The 26,394-nt window shown below is 47.6% G+C and overlaps 1 protein-coding gene across 2 annotated transcripts in view; it reads right to left on the bottom strand.

Annotated features, from left to right (window-relative positions):
• The window catches only part of CSNK1G1 (casein kinase 1 gamma 1), a 101,682-nt gene extending 76,204 nt beyond the window's left edge, over nt 1–25,478 (bottom strand). For both annotated transcript variants that reach the window (XM_027741841.2, XM_027741843.2), the window contains exons 1-2: nt 25,316–25,478; nt 4,854–4,957 (exon numbers count right to left, since the gene is read on the bottom strand). The gene's annotated coding sequence lies outside the window, so the exon portion shown is untranslated. The remainder of the gene's footprint in view (nt 1–4,853; nt 4,958–25,315) is intronic.
• Nucleotides 25,479–26,394: the final 916 nt, after the last annotated feature.

Below are 26,394 nucleotides of genomic sequence, written 5' to 3'. Positions count from 1 at the left end.
AGTTTTCCCAGTTCAGGTTCACATATAAGAAAGTAGCATATACCCGAATCTTTGTGGCAATCAGATACAAACCAAGGCAATTAAGCTGTAGTTTTCATGCTGGTGGTTTTGTTTCCCAGGAAAGCATCACTGAGACCAAGCATCCACGTACAGCTCAAAACCAGCTTTCCCAGCTCTGTTTAAACAACAGAGTTAGGGTGTGAGTCAAAGCTCCATATGTACAGTGCTTCAGAGACTCCTGGAATCATGGAATGGTTTGGGTTAGAAGGGACCTTAAAGCTCATCTTTTTCCCCTGCCATGGGCAGAGATGCCACTCATTAGGTCAGGTTGCTTCTGTATTTGATCTGACAGTCGCTCAGATACACGGGAACATGTTTAATATCCGATCACCTGCAAGTGCTGATGGGAAAGGAGTTCAAGATGCCACTTCAAGTACCAGTCTCACATCCTACTACAACAAGAAAAGGACATTCAAGTTACCTCCTGCTTAATACCAAAATTTTGTGGTAGGCATATAGAACTTCTGAAAAAACACTAAAACGAAGTCTAACACATACCAAAATCCCTATGGATGATGATGGCTGGAGCATCCACACTCTGTCCTGAAGCATTTCCAGCACTAGGAAAGTCTTATTTCCAGCAGAAACACCTTTAACCTAAACCAGCAGACACTTTGACCTCTGAAACCTTGAAACCAAACTCTGCAGAGCTGAACTTCTCTACCCAATCCATAGTTCTTGGGTACAGAGCTGGCACCAGTACCCCCAGCTAAAGACCAATGCATTTCCTCTTGAAGATTATCTGTCCAATACACACCTCCAGGTCCAAACTGCACAAGAAGGGGAGGCACAATGGGAGCAAGATATTCTTGTGGGGAAGGGAAATGGCACAGCTCTGCTTTGATTTATCTGGTCTCTGCAGACATGGACAAGAAAACAACAGACTCAAAAATCCAGGTCCCAGATCATTCAATCCCAGCAGAGGAGTCCCTGTGCAGTCTTGTCCCATGCAGAGTGCTCCTGGAAGGACAGTGCTATACAAACTCCCAAAATGGGGATGTTTCAGAGACAAGACCTGCTGGGACCTCCTCACAGTGCCCACGAGGACCACTCACCCCAAGTCCACCAGTAAAACATTCGGACACTCTTTTTCCCCAGCTGAAAAACTCAGGTAGGAGTTGGTTTCCCATGGAAATATGAAATAGAGCCAGTCTAGCAAAACTAACAAGGACTGATCACAGAAGACCTAGAGATCCATGGCAGGATCCCCACGCTGGCATATCCACCAGACAGACTTAACCCAAACAGTGCTAATTGCCCCAGGAATGCTAATTCTCCTAAGACAGCCTGATCCCACCCCCCACTCCCAACAGCGCATTTGTGGAAAACCATGGAAAAGGCCTCATAGCGTACCAAAAAAACAGGACCCATCGTTGCACGAATGGAACTGCCAGGCTTGCAATGGGATTTTAGCAAGGAAATGGAAATCATGCTGACACACAATTGTTCCGCCCCCCCCGTTCGCCTTCACACATTTCTCACAGGTCAATTTTAAAGAATTAAGTCTTGTTCAGTGAAACATCTGGTGGCTGTTGCTACAGGAAACCGACTATCTGCAACATTTGAGCAAAAATAATGAGTTACATAAAAGCCAGACTGCTTAAGCAAGGACCAGTGTTTTGCCAGTCTGTGAATCTCAAACCTTACATGAAACATTGTGTTTCATTTTTGGGTCAGAATACAATGAAGTGAACCCATACACACAACTGAAGGCATAAAGATTCAAGTTTTCTCTAAGTTCATGAGTACATAATCATGCTGTATTGGAATTAACCTTCTAGCCAGCAACTGTCCTAAAGATTTTCTGTAAACAGCAGAGACAGATGAATTACAGCTTAAAAATGGACCAGTTCAGCTCTAGGCACTTTCAGATTTAGTTCAAGCTAGGACAAGTTAAAGAGTTAGAGAAGAGGGTTTTGGTCTTTAACTCTTTGAGTCAGGAGTTCTCCCATACCTCATGGAAGAGTATTTTCCATTAATGCCCTTTTCCTCAGGGTTTCTCGGCATCTGGAGACCAACACCCACCAGTTGATTCTACACTGGGCTGAACAGGAGGAGTGATTTTGTGGGAGAAGCTGAGCAGGAGCTCTAACACATCACCATCTGTGTCCCCATGACCACCCAGAAGCCTTTAAGATCTTTGATGGGGGCTTTCCATCTCTTGGAGTCCCAGCACAGGAGGGGCAGCACTCCCGAGAACATCTCCAGGCAGGCAGCTCTAATATACTGGAATTGCACTTCACATGGTGTACCTTTCTACAAATAGATATTGCTGTTCTTTAGGAGAGCTTCAGCACTTCAATAATCCAGAAGCCTGATGGATGACTAATACAACCAGAAAGCTCCGTGCACAGAAGGATATTTCAGCTTCCACACATCACCAGAGCTGCTCTTGGGATGCAGCCGGAGAACAGCAGAGGCACCTCCGGCTTTCACTGCTTTCCCTGGTTCTCACACGGGCTCCGAGGCTGCAGCTGCTGCTTCTCTTGCTCATTTTTGCCATCCAGGGAAAAAAATTTGCTCCTAAAGTCAGATTCCTCGAGCTGGACGTGGTTCATCGAGCACGCTGAAGACACCGCGAGCCAGCTCCTCACTCGTGGGGATAACACACAGCTGCAGGAGGGGAAGCACCAGGCACTGGCTCCACTGGAGCTAGGAAGGAGTCAGGCCAATGCACCTTGAGGATCCCAAGGCAGGGAACATGCAGGTGAAGACACAAACAGACAAGTAATGGCAGGAGTCAGGGTGCTGCTCACAAGTGCAAGTCATGGAACGGGAAAACCATTTCATATTCTCTCAATATGAAATTAAAATATACAAAAAGATAAAAGGAGACAGAAACAGGATAGAAGCTTCACCCAAGTGAAAAAGCACGCTATGATCCCAGACCTCATGGAAATAGGTTTATCTGATTCTGAAAAACTTCCCAAGATCCCAGACATTTTACAGGCAGGATATAGAAAAACAAGGCAATGACTTCAGTCAAAAAAGAAATCCTTCACAACATTACAGCAGCAAAGCCTTACACAGCAGGGGCTTATCTTTGAGAAAAAACAATGTGACACAAGGCACAGGCAGAAGACACAGTCTCTGCTGGACTCAGAGAAGATATTAAAGCACTGTACTGCACCAGCCTGAATTGCTCAAACGAAACACTTTTCAACAATTAATGACACTCCTACTACTGCCACCAAAAATAGACAAATTGGTTTTAGGGGATGAAGCTGCAAAAATAATTTGAGATACAATATCAAGCAAAATTGAAACCAGATTTCTCCTCCAGGCTGGAAGCTACTGAGAGCATGAAGTTGTTGTCCATCCATCTGCCCCCTCTCAGCTGAAATTACCGAAAGGCAAGTGCTCATGAAGTTTTCTACAGAGAAAATTCTAACTGGAGATTACAATTTAGAAAGAATTTGTTTTGTCACATCGTTTTGGCCAAAAATAGGAACAACATTCCCAAAGATTGGTGCACAATTATGGCCCTAAACAAAACTCTCCAAGGACTTAATCAGGATCACTTAGGCTGCACAGAAGAACAGTTCATCACTATATAAATGCTTTTTCAGAAGTCCAGAGAGGGAAACCTAGTGCCAGTTTCAGACTTTATGTACACCCAAAAACTTCTTGTGCCAAGAAGGGACTTGCATTCTCAAAGTCACCCCTCTCACTAAACCACAACACTTGCTGGTTTATTTTCAGGAAATCAAGGGATGTCTCCGTGCTGGAGTCAGTCCAACACTCTCACCTACAAATGTTATTCCTTTTGACTTCTGCAGAGGAAAATTTTCCCAACAACTTCAGTTTTCAGTTTTCTGCTCGTTCCATAGGTCAGTTGTTATTGACTAGGCAACCCAGCCCCTATTTTACTTGTCACACTGGAACAAACATTAACAGACCACATCAAGTCTCCTCTCAATAACAAACTTAAAGCAGTTTTAGAGAAGCTTCAGTTCACCACAAAAGTCTCTGGACTCTCCCTCACTTTAATCCTGCCCAGTTTCCTTGTTGGAGCTATTTGTCACTGACAGGCAGCATTGCAGTCACCTACTTCTCAGCTCAACATGTGTGTTTCTAAAAATAAAGCCAGAGAAAGGAAATCAGGGATGCAAGTTCCCAGAGAAGTTACTTCAGATGAAAAATGCTGAGAAAATTGAGAGGAAAAAAATATTGAAACGGATATAAGGAGTAAGAATTGAACAAGTTGCATTCAGGTCTCTAACCATCCTTCCACAGGCTTGGCAGGTATTTCACACCCAGTGAGAAGTCACTGGATTTTTAGTGTCTTCCCTTATATACAGAACAGTTGGGGTTGGAAGAGACCTTAAGGCTCATCTCATTCCACTCCCCTGCCATGGGCAGGGACATCATCCACTAGATCAGGTTGCTCCAATCCCCTTCCAACCTGGCCTTGAACACTTCCAGGGATGGGGCAGCCACAGCCACTCTTGGAAACCTGTGCCAGGTCCTCCCCACCCTCACAGGGAAGGATTTCTTCCACACATCTCACCTAAACTTCCCCTCTGTCAGTTTGTATCCATTCCCTTGTCCTGTCACTACAGTTCCAGATGAACAGTCCCTCTCCAGCTTCTCTGTAGCCCCTTCAGATCCTGAAAGGTGCTCTGAGTTCTCCACAAAACCTTCTCTCCAGGCTCAAAAGTCCCAGCTCTTCCAGCCTGTCTCCATAGGGGAGGTGCCTCTTATCAAATATGGTTGGGTTCGGGTTTTTTAAGAAGGAATATTTGAGTTCCATGCTCAGACACTCCAGAACACCAAAGGCACGCGACACTCACCGCACGGTTCGTAACTTCTTAGGCTTGTTACCCAAAATCACAGGGCAGCAAGTGCCGGGGCACGGGAACAGTGGAGCAGCCAGGCAGGCATATCTGTACTGACCCTGGGGAGGAAGAAAAGACATTTTAGAAAGTCTCCATGCAACAGTTCACACCAGCAACTTCAAATCTTGCTGTATTCTGCTTAAAAAACAAAAAAGGCATTGTTTGTTTTCAGTTGCATGTGGCAGCTCCCAAGTACCAGAGATGAAACGGAGCCAAACACCCCCACTTAGAGGAAAATCATTCTCCTCACCCAATGTCAGGGCAAACTCAGAGCTTTCCATGCAATAAATAACAGGAATTTTAGTTCAGAAGGCAGTGTTTTCTTAAAATATAGATGTTTCTTGCTCTTCAGTAATTTGGGGTTTGCTTTTTGGTAAACTGTGTTTCCCCACCTTGGGAAACAGGTTCCCAAACCTGACCTTCCGTGACGCAGCACCCCTGGGCTGGTTCCATCTCCTGAGATGCTCCAGGCACTTTGGTCAGAAGGAAGCACAAGGGTTTGTCTGAGACTTTTTCTCCTTAGAAATACCCTCCAGAGCACAGGGCCCAAACACCAATTTTTGAGGGGGAGTGTGCTGTAACAGGGGTATGAAATGACTCCTGGAAAACCCCTCCCGGAGTGACCGAAGTCACGCTGTTCTGTTCCCCACTCAAAACTTGGGCACATTAATGTCCTTCTGAAGAAAACACTTGGGTAGTTCTAATAAAAATAAGAATTTTAAAAAGCAGCTTTAAGTTCTGAGTAGCTCTGACTGTCAACTATAAAACAGGCTCTGCTAAAACACCACGGGAGACTCCTTGACATGTGGTACTGACACAGGCTACAAGCAACCAAGCTCCCCAGTGCCCAGTGGGCATGCCAAGTCCGTGCCTAAGTTGGCACTTCTATCCTTATGTTCCCAACTATTACAGCAAGGATAGAAGTTTAAGGGCCCATATTAACATCTTAAACCTCTTTCTTGTTAAGCACATGGGGATACTGGAAAGCATATTTGCTTTCTCTGACATCAAGTGTAGGACAGCCCAGAGCTGCTGTGGCTGCACTGCCCAGTGACGTTGCTTTAACTGGATTACGCAGGAATTTGATGTCCACCTCTGCCCTGTACTTTCAGAAGTTCGTGGTCAGTCCAGTCCAAGTCACATCCATGCTCTCCCCATGCCATTCCCGGTTTCTGTCCTCGAGAAGCTTGGAGGATTGCTCAGTGGTGGTAGAGCAGAGTTCAAAAGTCTCCAGGAGCTCCCAACAGCTATTATTAATCAATCCTCCTCTGCAATTATCCAGCATCAGCTCTGGAATGAAGTCAACCTCACAGGTGAGGAACACACACCACCACTCCAGCTGTGAGTGACAACCATCCCTCTCAAATGAAAAGGCATCAGGGAGCTGAATGGAGTCCTCAATATTAAGTTTATTACGAAGCATTTAAGGTCAGCTTTTGTTCTACTTGACACTAAAGTCATTCCAAGTTATTTGACCGGGTCAGAGGCTGCAGCAAGGAAGAACCAGCCAAACTTGTACCAAGCCAAGACCTACAAGAAAGGAAAACACAAACACCTATGCCCAGGGAAGCAGGGACTGCAGCTTTATTTAGTCACTTGTCATCCACTCCTGGGCAAAGAACAGAAGCATCCAATTACCAGGACAGTCCACACATTTAAATGCTGAACATCCTTTCAGTTTTGCTGTCTTGCCACTTTGAACACGCCCCACTTAAACTTAAAAGGAAAAACAAAAACTGTGCATAAAAATTCCAAATGGGTTTCATAGGCCAGAAAGTTACTCAGTTTCTTTACATCAATCCCAACCTCCGGTAGGAGGTGGTGACTCCAAACCAGGAAGCAAAACGGAAAACTCTATTTATAACCCACTCCATGCACAATGATTCACTTTAGGAATAAAGGTAAATAAATCATCTCATGCTGTCCCAAGGTTCAGGTCTGAACCAGGGGTTAGGCATTATTCATGTTCTGCTCGAAGAACAAGATGACCAGCACGTTACAGAGGATCAAAGTGTAACGTGGGAAAACCCTCCACGCTGGTCAGGCTCTGCCACTTCCTACTGGCAAGGACAAGTGACAAAACCCATCCCCACCTCATTCAAGACCTTTCCTAACAGAGCTTTCGACCTGCAGCACAGCAAACACGACTCCCATGTTCACACAGACAGGACTCCAGCATCTCAAGAGCCCACGAGGGCTCAAAAGGCAGAGTTCAATGTCCATCCTTTCCCTGGCCATACACTCAGAAATCCTGACCCCATTAAATGAGGCCAGGAAGGCAGGAACCACATTTAGCTGCAAACATGGCATGGAACAGACAGGCACCTCTGGCAGCAGCAGAAAGCAATGGTTAATGACCAAGAATATGTGGGCAGCCCAGGTGGAGTACCAGTTTATCCTGGTAACGAGCTCCAGCCTCTCCTTTTCCATAAAGCCCCACTGCCCAAAGCCTAACATTATGAAAAACCCAGGGACCATGTCCCTGCATGAAGGGAAGATTAAGGAAGAAAGAAGAATGACAAGGAAACTATGAACAAGAGGGACCCTCTCTAGCTCTTGACAGATAATTAACTCTTTTTGTGCTTAATTAAACACCTCCAGACAGAGAGCCCATTTCCTGACACATTTCCTTGATGGCTCTAGTGAAGCCTTAGGTTTGGAGTTGCACAGCTCAGCTTGAAATCAACAGGCCTTGGCATTGTACGACCACACAGAAGTCATGCAGGATCTGAGGAGGAGGCTGCTCTGCTTCCTACCAGCCACTTCATGAAGGAGAGTTAGTTACTTTCCAGAGTGCCAAAGGTAGAAGAACATGAAGCATTCAGGGGTGTGGAGCTGGGCACAGGTCCCACACCCCTGTCTTCAGGATGTGCCCCTCTGTGTCACTTGACAGAACCGTGGCAAAGCCGACCATTCTCAGCACACAAACAACAAGCGGCATCTTTGTTGGCCCCCAAAGGCCACTTCAGGAAGAAATTCTGTACTGTAAAGGTAGTGAGGCACTGGAACAGAGAGACTGTGGACTTTCCATCCCTGGAAATGTTCAAAACTAGGTTGGACAGGGCTCTGGTCTAGTGGAAGGTGTCCCCACCCATGGCAGGGGGGTGGAACAAGACAAGCCTTAAGGTCCCTCCCAGCCCAAATCATTATCTGAATATCAAAGAATCACAGAAGCACCATCACATCGGCTGGAGAAGCCTCACAGATCCCCTAAACCTCTTCCAGTTGTCAGTGGGAGAGAACAGGGCTCCACCAGAGGCTTTAAGCCCCACTAGATGTTTTCCCCACTACTTTTCAAAGCAAGGAGCTTTGAAAGATGAGAAGCTTATTTCAGTTTCAGAGTAAAAACTAATGGCTCTGAAGGCAGCGTGTGAAGAGCTGATATTTGCTACCTAGAGGACGCAACCAGGTCTTTCATCTCCTCTGGGGGCCAGAAAATATGTGCCAGCCTGAACTGAGAGATGCAACTTTCATGGCACAGTGCTTCAAAGTTGGGGTATAGCACAGACACCTCTGGGTTCCCCGAGGAGGACTTTGCTTCTGCCACAGCAGGGAAGGTGACTCCACAAATCCACTCCTCCTCAGTTCTCTCAGGAAGCTGGTACACAGTTTTTGGACCTTTTGTACTTCAGTTCATTATTATTTTATTACCAGTTAGCAGCACAAAACTCTGGTTAACACTTCAAATGAGCTCCTCATCTTCAGGCTTGAGGTGTTTATATTCTTCTCAAATTAGAGGAAGAGAACAATACTACAATTCCAATCTAATGGACTATCCCTACTCCGAAGCGTTCACACCACTCAGCATGGCAAAAAAGGTACAATGGCTCCCAACAGCATTAGATGATGGAACAAAACCTCAACAGTGAACACGATGCTCCAGGACTCACATCAAGCTTGGACAACGAGAATTTGGCTTAGCAGTGCACAGGATGTGTAATTCTCCAGAAACAAGGGACTATTGAAAAGCAACCCACCAGTCCTGGATCAAAGGATGTTTAGGTGAGCAGACCCTCAACTAAAGCATTCCACACCCAATATGGAAAAAGATAACACCATTTCTGGTGTGTGGGAAAGCCCATACAGGACACCACAACTGTGCCAGACAGCTTCAGCATAAACCTTCAATCATAGAAGCTGAAGTTGTGTCAGGGGAGGTTTAGGTTGGATATCAGGAAAAAGTTCTTCCCCCAGAGGGTGGTTGGGCACTGAACAGGCTCCCCAGGGCAGTAGTCACAGCACCAAGGCTGACAGAGCTCAAGGAGCACTTGGACAACACCCTCAGGGACAGGGTGGGATTGTTGGGGTGTCCTGTGCAGGGACAGGAGTTGCACTTGATGATCAGTCATGTCCTCCAAGAGCCAAAGCAGTGAACCAAACAATACAGCCCAGCCAGCTTCCCCTCCAGTTTGGAACAGTGGCTGTACACAGATGTTCGGGAAGGAAAGGAAGAAAGCAAAAGACTGAACTTCTCCATGCATTTTTCAGCCTCCAGTGGTTTGTATTTCTAGGCCTTCCCAAGTCAATTTGGGCTTCTGAGTGTTCTGGGTGTGATTGTTCGAGTTGCCCTGTGAAGGGCCAGGAGCTGGACTCTGCTGATCCTTGTGGGTCCTTGCCAACTCCGGATATTCTATGAAGGACACTCAGTGCTGCCAGTTCTTCTCCAGATAGAAACTTTTTGTAGCCACAATAGCTCTTGGTTGCCTGAACAACAACATCTGAACCTGCCTCCTGTTAGCTCCACCTGATCCTCTCCGAATCTCAGGGCAGCAGAAGTGGACTGCCCTCCCACATCCACCACTGATGATTTCATGACCTGACCCACGCCACTGCTGACCCTTTAATATCAGCTGGATGTAAATAACCATTTCTTGGCAGAAGGGAAAGAGTGAGACGTGAACTTCAATTGCACAGACTAAATAAGCAGCATTGTCCTAGGAATAAATCAGCAGCGTTATCTGCCAATTATCAATAGATATCAAAACCAGCAGAGCAGCAGTAAAGCAGAAAGGACCCCGATGACACATTAAGGTTGTCTGCCCTCAAAACCTGGAAATTAGCAGGGTCAAAAGGGGAAAAGTCAGGCCTTGTTGAGTAGATTTTGCAGTCTTTTTGCCAAAACCAAATAAATTCAACACCTGGAGAAGAGCTGGACAGAAAGCCGGATGCCTTAACCACTGCACTTGAAGCAAAGCTCTTGCTTGGACTCATTAATTTGCAAATTCCTCCCAGAATATACCCCAAAGCCAACATCTACACTCATTTTGCTCAGCTGGAGAAAAAGAGAGGCAGCTTTTATCCCACACTGTACTTGGGCAATGCTCATAACAGCATTTATTAGCTGACACCTGAGTGAAAAAATGAAATTATAAAAACCTGCTGCTTGCAAACCCCATTTGACATCTCTGTCCCAATTCCCTCAACTCAGGAGTAGCCCACACATTTCCAGCACAGCAAGAGAACACCGCAACCAGGTCTACATCTCAATCCTGCCTTCACAAAAGGAAAACAGCAAACATTTTTTTGAGTTACCTCATGGTATATCCAGCTGCCATCCTGGCATGGGAAGGTTTGATATTCCCACTAAGCTCCAGAACTTGCATGTACCTCTAAGGCATTACAGGAGCCTGCATTTTGTTAACAGCAGAATACTGAAGATTTCAAACCTGATACCAATGCTCTCTGGGATTGAAGGGGACAGAACAGTGCCTCAAATAATATAAGGGAGACTACAAGATTTAGAGAAGGCAGGTTCAGCTGGAGTCTCCTCTCAACACAGGAATGTCATGGAATTAAATTCTTTAAATCCTTTGACTCATCAGGAACAGAGTCCTGCTTATTCTAAATTAAATGTCACTATATAATATGTTTTCCCTGACTATGCTTCAGATATTCCCAGCACAGAGCTCGACTACGTGCTTCCAGCAGCAATCATTTTATATGATGTGGTCTGATGACATCTCAGCCTGGGAGCGCAGAGATGTGATGGCTCCACTAAGGACACTCACAAAGATAACTCTATTTTATCCTTTCCACGAGAGCCTCTGCTCCCCAAGCCCTGACCTGTCTAGTACAGCCTCCAAAGCCTCAAACTCAAACAGGGAAAGCCCACCCAAGGAGTATTTTACTTTTCACTTCAAGATGATTTAACCTTTTCCTCCCAGCAGCTGCAGATACTGTGCAAGGAACAGTAGCCTGCAAGAAAGAGAATGCAGGGCTCTGGGAAAAACAAGCAGACATCTTAACATGAAACATCTGCTTTTTACTCTTTTTTAACTGCAAAGAAAGAGTTTCCCTTTTGGCTTCCCATGAAACGAAAGCAGAGGGTACCCCATGACACAGTGCACAGTGAGGGTCTGGGTGTCCCAAGCTCAGGGAGGGCCAAAATGGAACATCCACCTTGACTAAATATTGAGTCATGAAAATATTTAAAAGTGGGATTTTGAACTCTCATTATCGTATCAAAAGAGGCTTTGAGGAACACTGATCACAACCTGCCCTAAGTGCTTCTACACAGCACTCGCTCCCCTTCATCTCCTTCTGAAACACACACAGTACCTGGCTCACACACTCCTATTACCATTATCACAGTGCACTTTGCTCATATTTTGTATTATTACTATTTTCTTTTTTTCCAAGGATCCCTTTATGGGTTACATGAGTCACACAGTTAATATCCTTCTGCACAAGAAATGTTCCTACTCCCAGTCCTTCTGGGAAGAGGGATAAACCCCTCCTAAGTAAAGTTTAAAGTCATGACAAATGGCATTTGTCGTCTTCAGCACAGCCGAGTTCACGCTCCCAGGTGTCAATCCCAACCTGGACCATCATACAATAGTACTTTAAAAGAAAAATAAAAAAATTATCCCATCTAGTCTAAGGACTTCTCTTGCAAGATTCCTTTGATTCACATCTGAAAATGAGCTGCTTCAGTTCTTCACATGCTTTTGAAGGAAGGATAACTGAGCTCTGTTGGAGCACTTGCCTCTCCCACCCTTCAGAGCAAAGATGATTTGCTCCACGTTCCCCCCTTACACTGGTTTACTCAATCATTAACAGACTCTTGATTTAATGCTCTTTCAAACAGCCGGCTCAGCTGAGACTCCTCCTCAAGCCTAAGTACAAGCCACAAACTCAAATGCAGATCCTTTTTCACTACCTGAGAGATTCAGAAAGCTTGTCATATGCTCAAGTGACACTATGGCTCTCTAAAGAAAGGGGGTGACACTAAGTTAAGCTGACTAGTCTCCATTCCTCAGGGCCTCTGCTGCTCCTCAGGAGCTTTTGGAGACCTCAGGTTCTTCGCTGCTTCTGAATCTCCCTCCTGGTTCTCCTCCTCCTTGTGTGAACCCCACAACAATCCACACGTGCCCCAAGAATTGGGACGATGCCTGCAGTCTAGAACTGGCACCAGGATGAAACAGCATCTCTGAAAGAAAACCCAAGCGTGTTCTCCCTAATGTGGAGCAACTGAAAAACTGCAGCAACCCCCTGGAATTCCTGCTGGTTTCTCCCCTTAACAGACCCACTGGTGAGCAAGTCTAACTCACTATAGTAACAGGAGAAAACCAACCCAACAATACCCGGAGAGCTCTGTGCCAGGTTAGAGAGTCAGGGCAGCTCAGGAACAGGTTTGACGAGCACCAGCAGCAGTATATGAGAAAGGCAGGACCAAAACCTCCCCTTCTGGGTACAGCAGTTCCCTCTGTGGAGGTAACAAAAAAGCCTTCAAAGCATTACAAGCTTTGAACACTCCACAACAGGACATTTCAATCCCAGGCAAGGTATCAAAACACCAAGTTTCAGTTTAGGTACAAAACTACGTGAACAACTCATCCGTGCTACAAAACACTGTTTTAATAGTCCAATTCCTGATTAAAACTAGATTTTTAGCAGGCACAGAGCAGCGAGCTGAAAAAGCAACCCAGGGTTGGTCAGCCATGACATGAGCACAAGGAAAACAGCACCGGGGACGCACTGCAATCATCATTACACAGACACTGCCTGTAATTAGTATGACACGGGGTAGGACATTAACATGTGCAGCTTCACTCAGGGTTGTCCCTGCCCCATTCCAGGCTATCAGCCCATCGCCTCCCGCAAGGAACGCCCGGCTCCCTGCTGGATCCCACACCAGGGAAGCTGAAGAGAGGCATTGTGATCACCTCCTCCCACTTTCTCCATAAAAAGGTGGAATTTCAAGAATTTTTCCCTTTTAAAGGGACTGAGAACTTCATGTTGAATTACTTTCTTCATCCCTTATTTCTAATTTTATTTCCCTCATTTCCGTTTCTACCTATCCCATCCTGGAACGCTTTTACTCCTGAGCCGCAGTACATTGTGCATCACATCTCCTTTGAGCCAGGCACAGCACAGAAGAGCTGGAGGTATGGAAAATGTGCTGGGAAACAGCTGGACATTGCCCCTCCTGGAAGAATCCCTAAGCCACCTTCCGGAGCTCTTCAGAAACACCACCTCCCCATGCTGCCCCAGGATTCTGGGAAGGCAGGAGGTTTTCTTGACTAACACCAAGAAAACACTTCTTGTGTCAATTCTGTCCATAACGATGGTGGATGATCCAGGGAGCAACAAGGTTCTGCAGTCTGCTCCAGCATCCAGCACCGCTGGATTACGGATGTTAGCACGGACCTACTGCCCAGTCCCACCACCATTCATTTTACGGACCTGCTGACCCTAGGTTTGTCCAACCACTTTTTGAATGCAGCTAAAACAGCAGCTCCCACAAACCCCTACAACAAGATCCAGAAGTTTGCTGCCCGCTTTTTAAAGAAATCCTTCTGATCCTAAGAGTCTCAGGCATTTCAGACTCCCCAGGACAGGCAGCTGCTCCTCTGACTTCAACTCAACTTCTCCATATGTTTTCCAACGCTGGTGAAGATGCAACAACCAGAAACACACAAAGCAAGAGATGTAGTCACACACTCACCCACTGCAATTCACTCAGCATATTACTCAATGACCCTAATCCTTCATCAGATTAATACTCCAGTCCTCCAAAAAATAACACAATGTGTACTACCTGTACCAAGCAAGAGACCAGCGTGCCAACAATAACCAAGTCGCTGCTGGGGAGGTGAATCCTGGCGGCCCCAAGCCGTGCCCATGCCAACAAAAAGGGGTTTGCCCACTCACCTGCAAAAGAGTTTCTCTCCCAAGCCAAAAAACCCACACCACTCACTGGTCTCCTAAACACAGCATGGCAGACACCTGAAAATCCTGTTCGACTTCCCAGCAACAACTCTCCCCATTCAGCTGGCAGCGCTACCAACTTCAGAGGAGTCTGCCATTTTTGGAGGGTGGCAGAAGAGCTCCAGAAGCCTGAGTACACACTGAAGGCATCTTTTTCGTTATGCTTGTAGGATGAATTATATATTTAATTAGAAGCAGCTTCAATGAGAAGCTGCTAAAGCTGAACACGGAGGATAAGTCTCACTTCACACAAGAAGGCAAACCCACACGAGGAAGCAGATGCCAGAACTGGCCACCTCTGTGCACCATCTTACACACACTGCAAACTTCTCCCAGAAGCTGGAGTAAAGTGCTATTTTGCACAGATAAGCTTAATGTTACCTCGAAGGCAAACATTACCCTTCCCACAGTTCAGAAATTGCATCTGTATGAAGCTGCTTTGATTCAACTTCCTCTTTCAAGCCCTAATCTCCAGTGTAGCTGTCAATTAGAGACCTTCATTACCAAGTAATCTGCTCTACGCACCATGTTGTGTCTGTCTTCTTTGAAGCCTTAATACCCACCGGTGAGGATGGCTTTGTACCAGTAGATCACTCGTGGACCTTTTGCACCGCATTCAGATCCGGAGTTAATTCCTGCCAACAGCAGCACGGGAGGCGTCGGCCAATGACAAACACAAAAAGCTTTTTGGCGTCATCGAGCCTCAAAGCTCCGTCCACCACAGAAAAGCAGAATTTATGTGTTGATAGAGATACAAGTAGGAAAAGTCCTTGCAGCACAAGGTCATACTAAGCTTGCTAGAAGACTAAATTTAGCCACCTGTGCCTCAGGCAAGTCTGTTAGTTATGGGAAGCTCAGATACTGGTGTGGAGCACTGGTCCCTGGGTAAATCCCTTGGAAGACTCGACTCCATTTAATTGCAAATGATCTCGAAGCTATTAATGGGGAGCCCAATCTCAATCCATCAAAGAGGCGATGTCTTTGAATGCCACATAAACCCAGCACCAGGACACCGCGATCCTGTCAAGGCTGGTTTGCTCGAGGTGTGTAAAGTACTACTACGTTTAGTGTCAGAGTCAGCAGGAGGAGCTCAAGAAGATTTAACAGATGGGGTTTCAGCACAAATGTATTTTAGAACACCTCCTTAGCAAGCACATTTCCTACTCTAACACACCTCACGCTACAGTTCTAACAGCTACACAAGAGCAGATCGACGAGAACTCAGGGATTATTCCAAGCTTTTGTAAATGTTAGCAGAGACTGATCAAACAGTTTGTGAAGACAAGCCCTGGTTTACCAAAAAGTGTCACAGCAAACAGTTTTGTCAAACATTTAATTTTCCAAGCCAAAAAAGGCAGTGGTGACTCAGCTTTTTTCAGATGTGTTAGAGGTCTTAGGATCAGTATGAGCCATGAGCCCATGACAGGACCACAGCGCTCAGCTGAGGTCCATCGTCCAAGATCGCTGCAAGAATCTACCCACAGGAAAAAACAAGTTAAAGAATCTGGTTTCAAGACACCGCTGGGGAATATCTGCATTATCTGCCTCAGCCCTGCAGGCCTTCAGAGATGCTGAAGGACCTATTTTAATGCCAGAAACCTAAATAGGAGCAACCACACAAAGCCAGGCTTACTAAGATGATTGCACCAAGTCCAACTGGGCACAAGGTTTCTCATACTGAATATTGAGTGCACATGGTCCAACAAGGCACTTGGAAGTCACAATCCATCCCCTCACGTGTCTGCAAACAGATGGTAACACAGAAGGAAACATCCACTGCTGCTCTTACACCAAACCTGTCCCTGCAGCGACTCCAGCCAGGAGGATGCCGAGACCCACAAGCCCACCAGGCAAACCCCATCTCTATGGCCATAGCAGCCAAGTTACCCCCAAACCCCTGTCTTTGATCACGTTGTCTCTTTAACACTGAAGCACGAGAAAGAACAGAACAAGTGGTTCCAAAACATCCCGCTCCCAATCATGGATCTTGACAAGTGAAGGCACTCTGGCACACACAGTAATTCGTAGCATTTAGAAGTGATAAAAAACACCGAGTTCCAGCGCTGTACCCAGTAAATCCAGACAAAGGGCTGTGAATTGCTGAATTGCTTTGGAGCCTAATACCAGTTTTGGGTGGTAACCACAGAACAACAGGGATTTCAGCAGAGATATTCCCCCCACGGATGCGGAGCGCAGCCCAACGATGATTTACCAGCACTGGTGTTGCATCTACCACGAGTCAAACTGAAGCCTCAGCGCTGCCAACACTGCACAGATTCCTCAGAGTGAGAAACTTGTCAAAACCCTTCCAAACAGAGGACAGCTGGGAAGCAGTATCAGATGCCAAAGTGGCTACAGGTCTGATCTCAGCCGCAGGGTGATCATTTGGAGAACCCGAGGGTCTCCAAAGCATCCAAACTGGTACTGAAGCCAAGCCAGCTCAGGTAGTCCATGGCTCTCAAGATGGGAGTGCAACCACGGAACAAGCACTGTTCGTGGTGAAGAAGAATCATAAAATCACAGACTGATTTGGGTTGGAAGAGACCTTAAGGGCCATCTTGTCCCACCCCCTGCCATGGGCAGGGACACCTTCCACTAGATGAGGTTGCTCCAAGCCCTGTCCCACCCGGCCTTGGACACTTCCAAGAACCTCACTACCCAGCACACAGCAGGTATTTTGGGAGCATTTATTTCCATCTAAGAAGTTACTTAAAGCATGCGTTGGCCCAGTCCCTCCCTCCCAGCACAAACCAGAGTGTTGTGACCTGCTCCTGCAGCCCTGCCAAAAAGCAACAGCAGGAACAAGTCAGCATGAGCCTCCTAAAGGTGGGACCTTTGAAGTCTAACCTGGACTTGAAAAGAGACAACTACAAAGCCTGTGGCATCTGCTTCATTAAATAAGACGTTACATGTTCTTAAGTTTCATTTGCTCACTGAAACTTGGTCTTTTAAGATCTAGGAAATAAAAACAAGCTGCAGAAACTAAACTGGCCTGGTGCATTAGAAAGGAAGACAGTTACACAGTACCTAAGGACAGCCAGTTTAGCCAAAATGGGATTGCAACACAATGAAGCAGCTTGTACCAAACTTTCAAAGAGTTGAGCTCTTTCATGACACATGCCAGAACTGCCACTGTCAGTGAATAATATAACAAACTATATTTTAGAGGACTTCCTCTCTCATTTTTTTTAATAAACCTAAATAAGCATAAGAAAGATCTACAAGGAACTTTGAGTCACAAGTCTGATATGCTTGAAATTGCTACCCTTCCAAAACCCACCTAAGGAATTTTTCTCCAATAACATTAACAGTTGAGCTCAATGATCTTAAAGGTCTTCCCAACCTTAACAACTTGATGGTTCTATGGTCATTCATACACCCCTTCATCCTTTCTGTGAGCTCTCCATTAATATGAAGGACAAAAACCAACAGCATCTGAATCCATACTCTGACTTGTAACTCAGAAATGAATGTGCAAAGCCGAGGAACACTGAGTTTGTCTTATTTCTACACCTGTGCCAGGGCCTCATCACCCTCACAGGAACAATTTCTCCCCAATATCCCATCTAACCCTGTCCTCTGGCAGTGGGAAGCCACTCCCCCTTCACCTGTCCCTCCACACCCTTGTCCAAAGTCCCTCTCCAGCTCTCCTGGAGCCCTTTTAGACACTGGAAGGGGCTCTAAGGTCTCTCTGGAGCCTTCTCCAGGTGAACACCCCCAGCTCTCCCAGCCTGCCTCCACAGCAGAGGGGCTCCAGCCCTTGGAGCAGCTCCGTGGCCTCCTCTGGACTCGCTCCAGCAGCTCCATGTCCTTCTGCTGTTGGACCCCAGAGCTGGAGGCAGCTCTGCTGGGGGGGGTGTCTCACCTGAGTGAGCAGAATCCCCCCTCCCCTACTGCCCATGCTGTGGGATGAGCCCAGGACACAGGGAAGTTAAATCATGAACTGAGCTCCACAGCAAATTGCTGAGATGGAAGTGACTAGATTTTCCAACATAAAATAAACAGCTCCAAGGAACACTTCAGACAGGTTGGTTTCACAGAGTTCAAGTAGGTTTCTCCTACAACTTGATTTAACTACTTTCAGCGCTGGCGCACAGCGATTCCTTGTGGGCTGGGAAAAAGGAGTAGCTCTATAGGAAGCAGGTATTCCAGAGTTTTCTTAGCCTCATCACAAACTGCAGGAACTCACCAGGCTTTATCACTAGACATTAAAACACATATATAGGACAGCAGCTACTCAGGATATTTAATAAATTATGTGACTCCCTCTAATGCCCCCCTCCAGCATGGTCAACTCCTCTTGGAGAGCTACAGAAACTCAACGGCTTCAGGAAAAAAATTGGGACTGCAGAGAAACCTCCACTTCTTTGTAAACAGCCACAATTTTCCCAGTCTAAAGGAATGTCATAATATAATCATAAGGGGGAAAAAAAAAAAGGAGCAGGAGAGCATAAGCAGAGAGGAAAACAGTTTTCCCATCTCCCCAGTGAATATCCCCAATTCCTGCGTTAAACGATCGGAGTAGCAAATCCAAGCTATTCAATTGTCTTCTTCAACACAGAAACTGTCAGGCTGATCTTCAGGGTGGAATTGCTGTCAACTCTTCAGGCTATTAAGCTGTTATCCGGAAGAGATTTGCTCACAGACGAGCAAACCAAGCCAGAAGATTCAGACAGGTAAGAGACACGTATCCATTGCAGGAGACGGGCTGCTCTAAATGGATCCGACAGGAAGGAGAAACATATGAGAAGCCAGGAGAAAATGGTGGCAATCTCACCCTGATTGAGCTTCATCGCTGCTTTTGCCAATTTCTATGAAAAAAGGAGTCCTTTAAAAGGTAGGGAGTGTCTAATGAACCAGAAATCAAATGGGTAATTTAGCCGGGAGTTCAAATATCTCCTCCCTCTATTAAAAAAAAAAGGTCGGGGGGGTTTAATACGGATCATAGAGATGAAGTAGGTATAACAATTCTGAGATTTTACCCTTCCATAGAATCACAGAAGGGTTTGGATTGGAAGGGACAGTGAAAGATCATCTTGTTCCATCCCTTGCCACAGGCAGCCACACCTTCCACCAGGTTGCTCCAAGCCCTGTCCAACCCGGCCTTCCAGCACTTCCAGGGATGGGGCAGCCACAGCTTCTCTGGACAACCTGGGCCAGGGCCTCACCACCCTCACAGACAACAATTTCTCCCCAACATCCCATCTAACCCTGCCCTCTGGCAGCAGGAAGCCATTCCCCCTTCGCCTGTCCCTCCACGCCCTTGTCCAAAGTCCCCCTCCTGCTCTTGGAGTCCCTTTAGGCACTGGAAGGGGCCCTAAGTTCCCCCTGGAGCCTTCTCTTCTCCAGGCTGAACATCCCAACTCAACCTCTCTCCATGGCAGAGGGGCTCCAGCCCTTGGACCATTTTTGTGGACCCTCTCCATCAGGTCCATGTCTTTCTTGCACTGAGGACCCCAGAGCTGGACACAGTGCTCCAGGTGGGGTCTCATAAGAGTGGAATAGAGGGCAAGAATTCCATCCTTTGAGGTGCAATCCATGCATTCCACACTGCCCTTTCTGCCTCTGAAGACTGAAGCCTTCAGCTGTCTCAGGTCAAGGTGACCACTGCCAAAGTTTCATCAAAAGCAGGAACTCTGCAGGACTCCAAAGGGTGTGTCTGCAGCGAGTCCCTGTTTGTGCAGCAATGACTAAATAACATTGGGAAGGAGCCACTGCCCGTGGTCTGCACAGGACAGGGAAGTTTCTGGATGCAAAATTTAGGCCGAGAACAGGAAGACAATGATCAAGACCTGCGTGACAGCATCTCAAAGAACTGCTCTCACACTCGTGCTTGAATTCATTAGGAACTGGGAAGGTTTTGGGATGACTGGAAGCTTGTAAAAGAACAAGGACTGAATGGATCAATGGATCAGTCAAGACAGATGCAGAAGAAAAGCAGAGAAAGCCAGCAGTTCCAGAGGAGGATGTATCTGGAGAATGATGCAGCTTTGGGGGGAAAGAAGGTGATTCATAAGAACCTCATCTTCTCAAGAACTCCTACAGATGGGCCGACAATTAGCCATGCAAAAATCCATAGCTAGAAAAAAATCAATAGAGTACAAGTCAAATATCTGGTTTTAAAATGCTAACACGGATGTAGCAAGTTCATTCAAAACACTGTGGAGAGTAGACAAGCCAATGGAACATTTAAATAACACAGGGACTAAGCAAACATTTAGAGGACCTAAGCTGACACCAACATTTGAGTAACTTAGGGTTTTTGAGTCAGCAAGAAATGCTCTGTAAATCAGAATTCCAAACTTAAACCAGAAAAATAGAGTCTCAGCCACCCAGGCAGTGACAGCAGCTGTCACACTGTCACCAGCAGGCTGTACGAGCAGGAGACAGCGTTGAACAGGCTCCATATCACCTATGTCACCGGTGCCAGTGTCAGGTCAGTGTGAAATGCCAGGACCAAGTTATTAAAGAGCATAAAGTGACTCCTCCTCAGCAATGGATGAGAGAAACAGCAATTCATAGAACCATGGAATGGTTTGGGTTGAAAAGGACCTTAAAGCACATCTCATCCCACCCTCCCACCATGGGCAGGGACACCTTCCCGCTAGACCAGGTTGCTCCAGGCCCCATCCAACCTGGCCAGAAAAGCTTCCAGGGATGGGGCAGCCACAGCTTCCCTGGGTAACCAGTGCCAGGGCCTCACTGCCCTCAGAGCCAAGAATTTCTTCCTCATCTCTAATCTAAACTACTTCCTGCCTTCACCTTGGATAGCAGCTGGAATATTGGTGTGAGCCCCACGGTGCGATTTGACCGTGCCGCAGAAGTAATCAAAGCCAACACATCCTGTACAGCAAAGCTAAGCGTCCAAGAAGGAAACAAAATCTAAATTTATATGGTTTTATTAAGAAAGCAAACAAAAAAAAATAGGTTAGAAATCACATGATTTATTATTGGGTTAAAGAATCAATAGACGATGTCTCCCGAAAGTTAAAACTGTGTTTTACACCTGCCATGCTGAGCTTGGCCACCTCCACTCTCCCTGCTTGACCCCAGAAGCGAAGTACACCAGGCTTTGGGTGGCAAAGGACCACTCAGAAGACAAAGTGACAGCAACATCCTCCCTTTACACTCCAAGTCATGCAGGAGGAGGATGGGGAAGCATCCCTTGGTTTAAGCTGGTACCTGAAGGACACTCGGCCCAGCTTTCACAGAACAATTCAGGGCATCTGGGCAACCCCACACCAGGCAAACCACAGCTGGCCTGAACTCGGCCTAAATGGCCACAGGGCTTATTGTATTGTAAAAATGAAGTCATGTCTCAGGAGTCAGTTAGGGGCTGTTGTCTTCTTTTCCTTCTTCCTTTTGCAGTGGATGGGCATGTGAAAAAGGGAAAGGCAGCTGATACGCTCCACTGAAAAAAAAAAACCCAAGAATCCTACATGGCAGGATCCTTCAAAGCTCTTTGGAGAACAAAAGTCTAAAGGATAAAAGGAAGAATCCTTCGTGTACATAAATAACTGGTAAAAAAGGGTAAGGAAGGGGGAAGAACACATCACTGGTTGGTTTTGCAGCAGAAGGGACTCGCCAAAGGATTCTGCTCAATGACACTGAGCTGTGCACTTACTAAGATGACAACATTTGCTACTCTGAATAATTCAGGATGATCAGTAAATAAGAGCCATGACTCCAAGGAATTGCAGTAAAATCTCGTGATGCGAGTGGGTGATACAATTCACAGCACAGCACATCAGGAACTACCAACCTAACTTTGACTTCAAAAAATATGACAGACTGAACTCAAGCCAACCCTGGGGAGTAGGACTAGAGCTGAGTATTCCACAAAACCCATGGTTTTTAGATCACTAACAAACAAGCAGAATGTCTGTAATTATTGAGACAATAATACAGGATAAAATACTTCTAAAACACCTCTCAAGAGGCACCTGCACCCTAAATATCACCCACTGAGCTGATCAGCACCTCTGCCAACCTCCCCTTTTCACCTGTGCTGCCCCTCCTGCCACACCTGTCTCAAGGAGGCTGGAGCAGAGCTGGCAATGACATGAAGAGGGAGAAGAAACGTGGAAGGGAAAGTCTAAATATATGAGGACAATTCAGCCAAGAGACCACCAGGAATGGAAAAAGCAGTTTCCTAAAATCATGAACATCACAAAAAGAAGTGTGAAGGTTCCTAAATTCAACACCTGGCTCAGGGAGGTCATGAACTGCTGGAGAGAGAAAAATAAAGCCCTATTTCCCCAGATTAGATCCGCTGTGTTTGTGTTCTCCCCTCCCCAAGCATCTGCTCCTGGTTACCAATGAGCAGGATACCAGGCCAGATGGATTCCTGGTCTCATCTGGTAGCACTTTTTAAGGCATTACACAGGATTTCATCTGTTAACCTGAAAATACGCAGCAGCTGATTGCTTCCAAAGAGCTGGAAATGAGTTTAAAAACCACAAAAAAGGGGGCAGTGTCAGGGTAGGGAAGGCAGCAAGTGACTGTGGACTGGGATGGACTGAGGATCTTGCCTAGTTCTCAACTCCCCTTGCAGTGGAACTCTGAACCTGACCAAATATTTTCCAATAGTGACTCTGGAATAGCAAGTCAAGTTTGTCAGTAGAGAACTGGAACAGCTTAAAAACTCCTACAGAAGAGCAAGATAGATGGGCTGGAATGAGGCAAGGTCACACACTTCAGACTTCACAAGAAATGCTACTATGAACTGGAAAGCTCTTTAATCCAAAGAAAAGGAGAGAGAGACATAGGGTATTAACTTGTTGCCGTGACCTGAGAGCCACCAACCTGACTCAGACATGAAGGATACAGGCACAAAGGAATTCCCAACACATGGCACAGCATCCCAGAGAGCCCTCCCCTGCCATTCCGGGCCCTGCTCCGCTCAGGGATTAGCTTTGAGCAAACACGTGCAGGGAAGAGATCGACCAAGAACAGGAACAGAGCGACTGCAAGGGTGGTGTGTGTGATTTGGAAATAAGGAGCCAAGAGCTGAGCCAAGCTTCTGAAAGCATCAGCAGAGAGAGGAGCTGATTTTAGGAAGCAACACTGGCACAAACATAGATAGGTACGTACCAGCCACAGATCAATGTATTGTGAGAATCTGGAGTGAGTTTCCAGCCATCATGGCCAGATAACTGAACTTTCCACACATAAAACACAGCAAGAAGCCCAGATTGGCCCAAACCTGCAAGGACTTTTGGCCAGCAGCTGAAAATATGCAGTTATAGACCTGCGAGAGAAAGGAGAGAGCTGAGCCTCCTCTTCCTCACCACCCAACAGTTCTTAAAAAAAATAAAAGAGACACCAGCCAAGTCCAGAAAAAGTGATTTCAGGGCAGGCACGGTTTGAAAAAACACTTGTATTCAAAGTTTAGGTCCTTACACAGTGTGCGAGCATAAAGCCCGATTTTATCAAGCCAACAGTCTAAAATTTCAGTGGAGTTGGCAAGATTTTTGCCGAAAGGCCGGAATATCAGCAGTGCTGGGATGCTGCTACTTCAACACGAAGAGCAGAGATTTCCCTGGCCAGCTCTTACCTCCATCCTCCATGCTTCCTAAGTACATCCATGGGGTTTTTTTACTAAGAATCATTTTTTTCTACACACCACAATATTCAAATTCTTTTCTTATCTGGGCACAACTTGCCAGTGGTCACCTTCCCCATCCAACAGCTCCTGCTGATATTTATCATCAGGGGCATCTCCAGCTCACCCCTGACTCCAAGAGCTCCAGTGTGAGCCCAGCTTCACGTGGAGACAACCACTGTGTGCATCTCTCTACAACAGCAACCTCATGAAACCCAAATTCTCCCATCAGTAACAAGTCACACCTCAGCTGCACTTCCAAAACTTCAGCCACTGGCAAGCAGCAAGGAATCCTCTGTGGATTTTGCTGCCCGAATCTCCCCACACTTGTAACTCAAAGGCACTCTCTGTATTTTTTTGAATGTGTCTGTGGGAAAATGCTGCTAATATCTGACAAGAGCTTCTCTTCGATAAGAGCAAATGGGAACAAAGCTCATGATTCCCAGTACACACACTATCCTCTCCCAGCAGAGACCACGTTACCAACACAGTACTGAACCAAGGATGCAGAGATGGTTTAGTTGGGTAAATCACAGCGAACAGCTGGCTAGCTGAGAGAAGGAAAAGACAAGTCCTGAAGAACTTGGGGAGTGGCAGCACAAGCTGGTTACACACAGGCATTAGGTCACTGATAAAAAAAAAAATCGAGTCTGAGGTTACACCCATGACAGTGGGACTTCAAGCAGGTCACCGTGAGCCTGGTAATGAGAAACAGGGAAAGGTGGAAAGCTCCACATGAAGTTGGGACACAGGAGGCAGCTTGACAGACCACAAGTTTGGAATCTGCTCACGATGCTTCCTACGAGCTGAAAAATCAGAGAAAGGCCAAAGGCCAGCAGCAGAGAAACACTGGGAAGGGAAGAGTCAACCTCATGAGCCGCTGCCCCATCCCTGGAAGTGTTGAAGGCCAGGTTGGATGGGGCTTGGAGCAATCTGGTCTGGTGGAAGGCGTTCCTGCCCACCGCACAGGGGTGGAACGAGATGGGCTTTAAGGTCCCTTTCAACCCAAACCACCCTGTGTGATTCCATGACTTGGACAAGACAACGAAGCCCAGCCCTCAGAGCTCCACACTGTGTCAAGCAACACATGGAAATACAAACTTCCCAGGTTTTGGGGGCATATAGAACTTCTTCAAGCAAATAAGTTGCCGGTACACTTCCAGTTACACAGAGCACTCCACTTCCTCACACTGGGCACAACACCAGGTTCAGGAGTTCCCAAGGCACCTCCAGCTCCTCCCGCGGCAGGTCCCTGCCCCGCACTCCCGGCACAGCCCCCCAGCCCCTGAGGGAGGGCTGCCAGACTCCCCCCGCCCCAAATCCCCCCTTTCCATCCCCTGGCCGGCGCCAGCGCACAGACCCCGAACCCGCCCCGCTCCCCCTCGCCCACGCCCCGGGGGGACCCGCGACCCCCTCGGGCCGCCGCCCTGCCCGGGGTCCCTCGGGTAGCTGCACGGTGCCTCCTCCGCCCGGCCGGAGCCGCTCCCGCCGCACCGGGAGGGCTGGAGCGGCGAGCCCGGCGAAGCCTCCGCCGCGGGCGGGCGGCCGGGCCGCCGCGAACCGACCGCCGGGACCCCGCGGCGCCGCGACCCCCCGCCCGTACCTGCTCCGGCGCTGCGCTCCCCGGGCGGGGCGGGCCGGGCCGGGCTGCGCTGGGCCGGGGCCGCCGCCGCCGCTCTCCCCGCGCCCGCCGCGGCTCCTCCCTCGGCCGCGCTCGACGGGCACGGCCCGACCCGGCAGCGCTCGGCGCCGGCGCCGCCCCGCGCGGCTCCGCCCTGAGCCCGCCCGGCTTCCGGGGCACCGCGGCCGCCTGGAGACCGCGTGGCGTTGCCAGGGGGAGGCGGCGGGCAGCGCGGGTCGGAACGGCACCAGGCGCGCCTCAGCACCACCGGGGCTCGGCACAAACCTGCGCTGAGCATCTACTGGGGCTCAGCATACACCGGGGCTCGGCACAAACCTGGGCTCAGCATCCTGCGGGGCTCAGAACCGCCCGGGGCTCAGCACCCATTGGGACTCTGCATCCTCCTGGGCTCAGCTCGGCACCTGCCTGGGCTCAGCACACACGTTGGCTCGTCACCCGCCACACCACGGCCCCGGCCCCCCGCTCCTTCTTGGGAGGAAAAATGTTTCTCCTGAAACACCTTGCACCCAAAAAGTCTCTACGTTTCCCAGCTTTTAGTAGGAAATATGATGGAGAATATTTGCTGTGAGGGTGGTGAGGACCTGGTACAGGTTGCCTAGAGAAGCTAGGGCTGCCCCATCCCTGGAAGTGTCCAAGACCCGTTTGGATGCGGCTTGGAGCAACCTGGTCTAGTGGAAGGTGTCCCTGACCATGGCAGGGACAAGATGATCTTTAAGATCCTTTCCAACCCTTAATTTTCTATAATTCTATGGAGGGGAAACCTCTGGGGTCATCACTTGGACACTCCCAGGCTGCTGCTGCTGAAGAACTTGGCATTTTCCAGAAGGATTTTTTAAACTGCCATATTCAGAGAATCATAGAATCACAGACTGGTTTGGGTTGGAAGGGGCCTTAAAGACCATCTCGTTCCACCCTCTGCATGGACATCTTCCACAAAATCAGGTTGCTCATTCCTTGAAAATGGTTAAAAAACACCATGAGGAAAAGCTTTATCCCTGGCATGCAGCCCCCCAGCCTGGGGACAATCTCGTTATCCAGCC

Source organism: Pipra filicauda, unplaced genomic scaffold (assembly GCF_003945595.2).
Source record: "Pipra filicauda isolate LSUMZ 115617 unplaced genomic scaffold, ASM394559v2 scaffold7_size6619720_pilon, whole genome shotgun sequence".
Classification (NCBI taxonomy): domain Eukaryota; kingdom Metazoa; phylum Chordata; class Aves; order Passeriformes; family Pipridae; genus Pipra; species Pipra filicauda.
Note: the sequence above shows the minus strand (reverse complement) of the source record. Positions and strands in the feature narration are given on the sequence as shown.